Source organism: Oryctolagus cuniculus, chromosome 10 (assembly GCF_051225735.1).
Source record: "Oryctolagus cuniculus isolate XC-2025 breed Fujian yellow rabbit chromosome 10, ASM5122573v1, whole genome shotgun sequence".
Lineage (NCBI taxonomy): Eukaryota > Metazoa > Chordata > Mammalia > Lagomorpha > Leporidae > Oryctolagus > Oryctolagus cuniculus.
The window spans coordinates 122,305,616-122,316,896 of record NC_142876.1 but is presented as its reverse complement, the minus strand read 5'-3'; positions in this window follow the sequence as shown (position 1 = coordinate 122,316,896).

Below are 11,281 nucleotides of genomic sequence, written 5' to 3'. Positions count from 1 at the left end.
TCTCTTTGGTCTGCTCTAGTAAGCGTCTCACCACATAGTCCCCTTTGCTGGGGTCTGACTCCATCGAGACTACTGACAGATCCTTGAAAAGATTTTTTTTTTTCTACAATTTACTATGATGTAATAATTCGATAGACCAGTGTTGAAAGCTGAGAAATCTTAATATTACTAGAAAGAGTTTCTTTTTTTCGTTCTTTTTTTTTTTTTTTTTTTTTTTTGACAGGCAGAGTGGACAGTGAGAGAGAGAGACAGAGAGAAAGGTCTTCCTTTGCCGTTGGTTCACCCTCCAATGGCCACCGTGGCCTGCGCACGCGCTGATCCGATGGCAGGAGCCAGGAGCCAGGTGCTTCTCCTGGTCTCCCATGGGGTGCAGGGCCCAAGCACTTGGGCCATCCTCCACTGCACTCGCAGGCCACAGCAGAGAGCTGGCCTGGAAGAGGGGCAACCGGGGCAGAATCCGGCGCCCCGACCGGGACTAGAACCCGGTGTGCCAGCGCCGCAAGGCGGAGGATTAGCCTGTTGAGCCCCGGCACCAGCCCCTGGAAAGGGTTTCTAAAGTGGCACTGTCATGGTTCCAGCCCTGGCCGTGTATCTGAAGCTGATGCTGAACCACGAAGTCCGCAGTGGTCCTGCCTGCGCCGGGGAGGCGAGAGTGGGGGAGAGGCTACTCAGCACTCAGCAGCTCTGGCAGGACCCCGACCCAAACGGAGCGACCTCGCAGGACCCCGACCCAAACGGAGCGACCTCGCAGGACCCCGACCCAAACGGAGCGACCTTGCAGCCGGCCACCCCAGAGCTCTGGCCGTGCTGCTCTCCTCTGGGCTGTGCTGTTTTATTTCTTGTGGAAATCGGATCCCAGAGGCGCGATCATTTTTTCCTTCCTGTACCGGCCTTTGGGGGTCCAGGTGGCTTCTTGTGCATCGGAAATCACAGAGTTTGATGGGTACCAGTTTCGGAAAAACTGTTTCTCAAACGGAGCAAAAGTGATTCGAATTCACTCTTGTTTGAGGTTTCTCAGAAAAGTTCTAGAAATGTCCATGGTACATTTTAGTAACACAGTGAAAGCAGCCTCTTGAAACGTAATTCTCGTAAGCTGCAAATTTACTGGGAATCATAAATTCGTTTTATATTAACCGAAATTTAAATTAAGTTCATTACCCTTCATTTGAACAAACAATAACACTTTTATGGGCTGGGGTAGTGTAATGAGATCAACTGAGTCCAATTTGATTTGAAGATGAGATTTCCCAAAGCCAGGTCCATTTTTCTTGGCCTGTGTTACCCCCTGCTTTCCTCCTGCTAGTTTTATTTTATTTTATATTTTATTTTTGTCTTCCAGGAACCTACTGCCCATAAGCGTATTTGCTCAGTGTTACCAATTACAGCACAATGACATTGACCTGATTTGTCAGCTTTTTACTGTCCAACATCTCTTTAAGCTCTATGGATATTGAATTACTGATAGATAAGCTGGTCTCAAGTGGTTTGTTTACCAAATACTCTAGAATCCCAAGAATGATTTTCTAAAGATTTATTTATTTATTTGAAAGAGTTACATAGAGGGGGAGAGACAGAGAGAGAGAGAGAGAGAGAGAGAGAGAGAGAGTAAGGAGGAGGGGGAGAGAAATATCTTCGATCCGCTGCTTCACTCTCCAGATGGGCACAAGCCAGGAGCCAGGACTTTCATCCAGGTCTCCCTTGTGGGTGTCAGTGGGCCATCTTTTGCTGGTTTTTCCAGGCTATTATCAGGGATTCAGATTGGACGTGGAGCATCCAGAATGTGAACCAGTGCCCATTTGGATTCTGGTGTCATAGGTGGCAGCGTTACCCACTTTGCTATGACGCTGGCCCCAGGCTCCCAAGAATTATTGAAGACTCTAAATAACTTTAGTTGATGTCTCCTGATATTTGCAACATCAATTATGAACTCTGGCGAGCAGTTGAATTATTTATTTCTTAATGCATTTAAGCTCATTATATGTTGACATTAATAACATAGCTACATGAGAAATAAAACTAATATTCTAAAGCAAAAAATAATTAGGGAAATGTCGTTGTTTTATATTTTGTGAATTTTTAGTGGCTGAACTAATAAAGGGCAGCTGGATTCGTGTCTACTGTACATGCAGCTTGTTTCACTGTGTTGTTTCATTTGAAATATATGAAGACACTCTGGTGTCTCACATGCAGGTGCTTGGACTAGGAGGGTGGGGATTTCAATGATCAGGGAGGCAGACTTCATCCGGCACTCAGCTGATCAGATATCAAAGGTGTTCTAGGGACACATGGAAATGGGAGCCGGTTCTCCAGGAGCTCGGAACTGCATGTGGTCCCCACTGATCCCAGGGCTCTGAGCACCACTGAGTTGTCTGTAGTTCACACTAGAGATTACTGTGTGGCTCTAACTGCCCAACTTCCTAATTTAAGAGGATTCAGTGACTGTACTCTTTCAAATCATAGTCCTAGTTCAGAATTTCTTCAATGAGATTACTCAGACATGAGTTAGCAAGCGTAGACATGAGTGAAGAACAATTATTTCAATGTAATTCACAGTCATAACCATTGGGAAATTTGCAAAAAATAGAGGAATTTAGCTAATTGATGATAATGGCATCATGAGATATTTTGCAGACATTAGATCACTGTTTTTGAAGAGGAGGACATTCTCATAGTTAATGTGTCCTGATAGGAAAATAGGATATAATGCTGCATGTTGAAGATGATAATAGTGCTTCAAAAATATGCACAGAAACTAGAAAAAAAGTATGTGGACACTCCTAAACGTTGATTTTTGCTTTCTACTGCGCTTGCCGATATTTCTGTATCTTTATTTTGTGTATGTGCTCATCATTCATAGAAACGGTGAGAGGGGACTGCTTGGCCTCTCCTGTGGACACGGGTTTGAATCCCGGATGCTCCACCTCAGACCCAGCTCCCTGTTCATGGCCTGGGAAAGCAGTGCAAGATGGCAAAGTGCTTGGGCTCCTGCATCTACATGGGAGTCCTGGATGAAGCTCCTGGTTCCTGGCTTCAGCCTAGCTCAGTCCTGGCCATTGTGGCCATCTGGAGTGTGTGAACCAACAGATGGAAAATTTTTTCTCTCTCTCACTCAACATAGAATAAATGTATGTTTTTCTTTTTTAAAGAGAGAAGTTAATAAAATACTGGAGAGAAATGCTAAAAAAGGTCGCAGATTGTCCACTATGCCTTTGGTTGAGAGATCGAGATCAAGGCCGCAGATATGAAATCTTTTTTTTTTTTTTTTTTTTTGACAGGCAGAGTGGACAGTGAGAGAGAGAGACAGAGAGAAAGGTCTTCCTTTTGCTGTTGGTTCACCCTCCAATGGCTGCTGCGGCCAGCGCACCACGCTGATCCGATGGCAGGAGCCAGGTGCTTCTCCTGGTCTCCCATGGGGTGCAGGGCCCAAGCACTTGGGCCATCCTCCACTGCACTCCCTGGCCACAGCAGAGAGCTGGCCTGGAAGAGGGGCAACCGGGACAGAATCCGGCGCCCTGACCGGGACTAGAACCCAGTGTGCCGGCGCCTCAGGCGGAGGATTAGCCTAGTGAGCCGCGGTGCCGGCGAAATCTTTAACTTGCCAGCCTGCTTTTCTGTGCCTTCTTTCTGTCCCCCAGGTTGGGGTTGACACTAACATTTCTTCTTCGATTGAGTTCACGGCAGTTGAGCTGATCAGAACATGTGTTCTTGGGCTCACGGGGAGGCCTGCTTATCTCTGTGTTTCTGCATGTGCAAGGCAGGGAAGGCCAGGCCACTCTCTGCACCTTCAGATTCCAGTTACTTCTCCCTGTGACTTTTCCCAGGCCTATCGGAGGTGACTGCTGGTGCCTGGGGTCCTGGCAGGGCACAGGTGCATTGCCCATGTCTGGAATAAGACCAAGAGGCCAGTTGTGAATGCTGCATGGGAGTGGACTCATTTTTCTGCTATGTTCACGCTCTGCCAGATGAAGGGCTGCTCTCTCATCATCCCCCAGGACAACAGACAGACACCTGGCTCAGTGCCTTGCTGAACAGAACTGTCTACTTTTCTTTTGTGATCCAAACATCCTGTCTGTCCTCTTCTCAGCACGGAAGTCTTTTCTCCAGGCCCGTGCTGCCTCCCTGGGAGCACCCATGTGTCCTCCTCGCTTGGTCCCGCCCTTGATTCCTTTGCACCCTTTGCTGTGCTGTACCTGGCTTCTTCATTGCATCACGGTGTCTTGTACGTGAATGGAAAACTCCGTGCTTGCGGTCACCCGTGAAACCACTCTGCTGTGGACCTACACGTTCTGAGTGGACCCATGGGTTAAGCTGCGTCCTGCTGAAAGGGATTATTCCTTCTAGAACATTTCTCTGGGCTGTAGAAGGAGTCGTTTAATACCACACTGGACAACACAGCTCCTTGCAGAGAACCAAACCACATCCCACTTAAAACAAGGGCCGTGGATCCTATACTCCTCTTGCTTCTAGATCAAACTGTGCTTCAGGAACACCAGCAGAATTTCTAGTTGATTTTCAAGAGTGGGGATTTCTCCACAAATGTGGAGGGTTAGTTTTCTACAAACAAACCTCTGGAAGAAAATTTCAAGTGTTAAAACCTAAAGTAATTTGCATATATGTTGAAGAAACAAATGGAAATGGATCTATGATTGAAGTCTTATATATGCGCACACACACACACACATGCACACACACATATTCCTCAAGTTCCTAGAAAATTGAAGGATAAGTTTGTCATGTCATTAAAAAATGGAAATGCATACATACAAGGGTTGGCTTTAGGGAGTTCATGGAAACTACATATATGAAAAAAAAACTTGGCTTCAGGGAGTTCATGGAAACTACATAATAATATGAAAAAAAACTGCAAAGTTTTCAAAAGTTTTTTTTTTAAATATTTACTTATTTGAGTGGTAGAGTTACAAAGAGAGAGAGGGGGAGAGAGAGGTCATCCCTCCACTGGTCCACTCCTCAAATGACCACAAAGGCTGGACCTGGGCTGATGTGAAGCCAGGAGCCAAGAGCTCTTCCTCCCACGTGCGTGCAGGTGCCCAAGCACTTGGGCCATCTTCCACTGTGTTCCCAGGCCATAGCAGAGAGCTGGATCAGAAATGGAGCACCCAGGACTTGAACCGGTGTCCATATGGGATGCTGGCTCCACAGGTGGAGGCTTAGCCCACTGGCCACAATGCCGGCCCCTCAAATGTTTTTTCACCAAAAATAAACTCTTAATTTTCCTTTATTTTACACAATATTTTTAAAGTTGCTGTGTGTGTGTATGTGTGTGATACTTCTTTTACCAAATTGTAAAGATACAAGAGGCTGATATCTAACTTATCGGTTACTCTTGCTGTCTTATTTCTAATTATGTTTTCTATAGTTTTAAAACTTGAGAGGTTTTCCACCTCCAAATATTCAGCATGCCTGTGTACAAACATGACAAAGGGTCCCTCTCACTGGAATTCGCAAGCCGAAGACTGCTTTGCGTTTTCCAAGGGTGACTCCTCTTGGTAGAGGCAGGTGAGGAAGGAGAGCAAAGTGAAAAGGAGGGGGGAAATCCCGTGGAACATTAACACACGGTTGCGACATGTTTTGGCTGAGGCCTGCCATTTGCATGGGCTGTGCGTGTGATCTGCCTGGATGTCCAGTGGCAGAGCCCGCAGAGCCGTTGGTTTCTTCGTCGCATCCCCTGGAGGGTGATTGGTTCAAGGTTGGAGCTGTGGCGAGCCACTGCTGCCAAACGGCAGACCTGGGCCTGCACTGAGGGCACACTGTGGTGTGTTCATTGTGTGAGGAGCACTCGACAGGTGGGTGTGCTCTTATCCTCAGAATCCTGCAATCTGATGGTTGTAACCCAGGCCGAGCCTCGAGATCTCTCAACATACAGCAAGATGCTCAAAGTCAGAGTTGCCTGGTTATGCTGCAGTCACTCTCACCCCTGGGTCCACGTTAGTCCTGTGACCTCCTCGTGTGCATTATAAGAGTAAGTCACTGCCTCTTGTTGGATGCATCCCTTTTCCAGGGGCTATGCATTAGTGATTAAGTGCAGCCTAGACTTCAACCCCTGCTGCACTTCCTTAGTGGGAGAGCACCAGGGACCAGCCTCCCAGACCTGCCACCTGTCGCTGACGATCTCCCACTGGTTCACACACTGACAACTGCATCACGGGCCCTAGCTCATCACGACTATCCCTCAGGTACTGAACTGGCTGTAACTGCTGAGACTCACATTTTTAAGCTCTGCAAGTCGAAATCGAGGGATATTGTTAAGGTAGCTGAAAATCTATGAAAGATGCCATCTAGGGTCTGCTTTTCAGATTACACTAGGTAGATACTCAGGCCGGCGCCGTGGCTCAGTTGGTTAATCCTCCACCTGCGGCACTGGCATCCCATATGGGCACCAGGTTCTAGTCCTGGTTGCTCCTCTTCCAGTCCAGCTCTCTGCTGTGGCCCAGGAAGGCAGTGGAGGATGGCCCAAGTGCTTGCAGCCACATGGGAGACCAGGAAGAAGCACCTGGCTCCTGGCTTTGGATTGGCACAGCGCCAGCCGTGGCAACCATTTGGGGAGTGAACCAATGGAAGGAAGACCTTTCTCTCTGTCTCTCTCTCTCACACTGTCTGTAACTCTCTCTCTCTCTCTCTCTCTCTCACTGTCTATAACTCTGTCAAATAAAAAAAAGAATTTAAAAGAATTAAAACAGTACAAAATGTAAAAAAAAAAGACTCAGTAGAGTCTTGTTGCACACCTTTTTTTATTTTTTATTTTTTAAATTTTTTTGACAGAGTGGACAGTGAGAGAGAGAGACAGAGAGAAAGGTCTTCCTTTTGCCATTGGTTCACCCTCCAATGGCCGCCACGGCCGGCGCACCGCGCGGATCCGATGGCAGGAGCCAGGAGCCAGGTGCTTCTCCTGGTCTCCCATGGGGTGCAGGGCCCAAGCACTTGGACCATCCTCCACTGCACTCCCGGGCCACAGCAGAGAGCTGGCCTGGAAGAGGGGCAACCGGGACAGAATCCGGTGCCCCGACTGGGACTAGAACCCGGGGTGCTGGTGCCGCAAGGCGGAGGATTAGTCTAGTGAGCCGCGGCGCCGGCATTGCACACCTCATAGCTCCTCTTTGCTGCTGTGAGTCCCAAGCGCCTAAGCTGCTGAAAAAGTATGTTTCTGGGATACTTCCTGGTTCTCCAAAGCTCAGAGACAGCCTGGGGCCTCGCTGTGGGCACCAGTTGTTGGAGGAACCCTCCCATTACTCTTCACATTTATATTCTGGGCTGCAATTTGTTGATGATCCTAGACACAACAGGTAAGGCCTTCTTATGCAGATGCTGTGGCCACATGCCCATGTGCCATCATGGGGAGCTGACAGTCTTGTTATTAGACAGCCAGAGAGTCGTAAGTCACTTGTTCCTGTTGGACTTGACAATGAACTCTTCCTCGCACGCAGCTCCAGTCAGGTCTTACCTGTGTGTGTGACTTTCTCCTAAGCCCTGTCGTCACGCAGCCCATGGCCTTCTCGCTGGTCAGTTTCCCAGTGAGACCTCCAGCACATCCGGCTGTGAAGCAAAGCTGAGTTGGCTGGACCTAGCACAGTACAGGAGAACACCTCCCTGATGGAATCAAAGGGGTATCTCAGACAGGGGAGCTCAGAAAAGTACACGCTTATGGGTTTGAAGTCTAAGACCATGAGGCTCATGGCATGTCTTTGCAGAAAGATCACTGACTTGGGATTGGGTCAAGGTGAGGTCATAATAACCCAGGGTTGATGAACACCAGAAGGTGAAAATGTTGAATGAGCCTTGGTGAGTACATCCTTGCCACACAATGAGTAATTAGCCCTAGCAATGGTTATAATATTCTAAGAGAAGGAGCTGTTTATCTATGGGAGTAAGCTGTTTGCTGTGGTACATTGAACTGCGATAATGTCCTGAAGTAAATTGTTTGTTTGTTTTGTTTTAAGTCTTATCTTCATGGACAAGAATTTCCTGAACAGGTAATTAAATCATATTGACACTACCAGCCTCAGCTCTCTGTTCTGTCGTCCCATGCGTTGACCTAAGCTCTGGGCTCTCAACCCGTACGTTCACCCAGAAGCTCAGTGAGTAGAGATCTGCACCCTGTAGTCTGGGCCGGCTGTGTACCCAAGGCGTGCTACTGTCCCAGCCCTCAGCATGCTGTGTCCTCGCTGCCCTGTATCTAGGTAAAGTCCTGTTCTTTGCTCAGTCCCTCAGTGTCTTCAGCATCCCGGGGCCTGTTAGGCCCTCAGTCAGTGTCTTGGGGTGGACAGATACTTGGGGTGTTTCCTCTGAGGAGATGTCACACTGCCTGGGGAGCAGCCGAAGGCGGCTGTCCCAGATCTGGCCCCCCACCCCCAGTCCTGCTATCTCCTTCCTAGTGCACACTTTCTCCAACTGCAAAATGAGAATACACAGAAAGATAAACTTCTCTTTTGAGTCTACAAAGCTTCCAATTTATTGATGAGTGTTTATAATATTCCAAAAATGTGCTCAGACTTGCCTATGTAATGTGTTTTCCTCACAAGAATCCTGCAGGCACTATCTACATATATGTATTTGGTGAAGAAACGTAGGCTCAGAGACATTAAATAACTTGGTAAATTCATGTAGCCCAAAACTATAATCCTGGCATCTTCTGAGGGCAAGGCCATGTTTAACTACTTCATTATATGTTCAACTACTTCCTAGTTTCACTTAACTTTAAACATTCAAGAGTCAGAAGCCTGAGTCTGTCTAGATGAGAATCTCGCGCTTACCATGCTCAGTAAGGGATTTCTTGTTGAATCCCTAACATTTTGGGGTGAACGGGATCCCACAGGACAGGCTTTCGGGAAGGGAAAGTTACAGCTGCAGAGAGCTGCTCTACTGAGTTGACAGCAGCGGCCTTGAGACCTCTGCCTACGGCTCCGTGTTCTGACCTCTGTCAATAAACTGGATAGATTACAGCTTTCTCTCTCATGTAGCCACACATCACAGCTCAAGACACTTCTCATGCTTACAAAACCTTCCCATCCCACCCCAACCCAAACGGTGTTGTCTTAGATGGAAGCATCTCCAGGTTTTTCAGTTTCTCTCCTTAGGTCGTTGCTCAGTGTGATCTCAGTGTGCCTTAGAATAACAGAAATAGCCCAGCTGGACGACATCCTGCAGGTGTTGTGTAGACCATGTAAAACAGGGGATGCAAAGAGTCTGGTGAACGATGGTTTCATTTGGTCATTCAGGGCTAATGAGGTTTCCTACCTCATTTTGGCAAACAGTTGAGCCAGGGAGGGTTCACTTCCATGTGCTTAAATTCTCACTTTTGGAAGATTTTATTCCCCTTCTGGGATGTGTTGTCTTCTCACCCTTCTCCCATTCTCTCTGGTCAATGCCTGCTCTTTGGATTCCTTCTAAAACCAGCTGCCCATCAAAGAGAGACCCTGTGTCAGAACAGTTTAATAGTGAGACATTCATGTAACTTAGTCCTCACAAGGCTTCTTGCTACCTTCTCGAGACTGGGTAATTATTGACGCTCCCTGGGCTCCAGCTACCTCTTCTGTAAAGTGGGGATTCTGATTGCTTCCCTTTGATGTTGAAGCTAGAGCAGTGGGGGGAATACCAGCCTCAGAGCCTGACCCACAGTTAAGAGGGCACAAAAAAGATGCTTTGTTTCCTTTTAATCAAAATGCTTAAGCATTGCAACACCTGCTTCCGGATCCTTGGGTTATATACAAACACGCAGTTGAATGTGGTTTAGGACAGAGTCACCATAGTGTCGGCACACTCATCAGTCCAGAGTTTCCACAGATTGTGTGAATGGCAGGAGTGACACATGGCTTCAGTTCTCAGGGCTTGGATGAAGAGATGTAAACCAAGCTTCCTGAAGTCTCTGCGTATTTGGACTCAGGTTTATATACAACCTAGCTGCTGACTTATAAATGTTGCAAAGGATCCTTTCCTAATTGCTCGGCAGGGCGGTCACATCACCAGTCGCTGAGGCTGCGCCAGGACTCATTGCGATTCTCAGGACTCAGCCCTCTTTCTCCCTGGCTGTGCATTGATTTCTTTCGCTTCTGTCATTCTTTCTGGGTCTCGCTTGCTCCCATTTGAAATGAAACAAGATCCTACCTGTATTACCTCGATGCTTATGAAGGTTTATTGAATTTTTGCATATAATCTAGCAGATATCTGCCTCACACGTTTTTTAAATTGCAGAAGAACTTGGTAACAGGAATGTTTCACACTTTTCTTTGTGTCTGCTCCCTGTTAAAAACATTGACAGCTAAACATCACCCGAGAAAGAAGTGGTTCATGGAGCACCCAGATCTGTGCAAAGACCTCATCCTGTGGCTTTCTCAGGTCCCTTGCTGATGAAATTTTGAGGCTGGTGGTGGAAATACAGTTCTGTTTGCATGTTTCGTGCCATATGCTAAATGGTCCCATGACTGAAGCTGCTTGGAACAATTGCCTGAGGTTAATGGCAGGAGATGATTAGAATTTAAGTTCTGAATATGCATCTGGATTCCTGCGGGAGAGAGGATGGGTGGGAAAGACTTGATAAGCAGCTGCCCCTCCCTCTGGGCTGCGATTATGATGCTATCAGCAGTTGTCAAACACCTGCAGTGCGCTCTCAGGGGAGCAGACCCCACGCGTCCCTCCCACGTCACGCGGTGACACCGCAGATCAGTCACTCAGCACGTTCAGGCTTTTTAAATGCACATGACAGTCACATCCATACCACGCGATTCAAACAAGATTAATGTTATTCAAGTCGGCACCTAGAAATTAATCATATCTCCATTATCTTAGTGTTAACAAGACACTGTTGTGGAGTCATATGACAAAGACTATTCGCGTTAAATTGAGAGGCGAGGCACAGGTGTCAAAAGCTCGTTAGCAGTGGACAGATCTGGCAAAGGGTTATGAGCTAAGGTTTAGAAACAGGGTCTTTGAGTTACTTTCCTTTGGTCTTGTTTTCTGTTCTTTAAGGAGCTCTCAAAACTCAGCTTGGGTATTTTCATCTACCATGGTACTCCATATTAAAAACACGGTATTGGAGATTGTATCACTGTAGTTACAGATGACTTTTATCAAACAATTACTGTGGTATCAGAATGGTGCTTAGGACATTACATGACATAGAAATACCATTGTCGTCCCCATTTGCCAGCAAGAGGCAATAAGGACAGAGAGATGAACTCGTTCAAGGTCAGCCAACTTCAGCAAAGCTGACAGCTTTCAGGCAGGGCACAGACCCATCCTTGACGCGGTTCCGGAACCATTGTTCTTT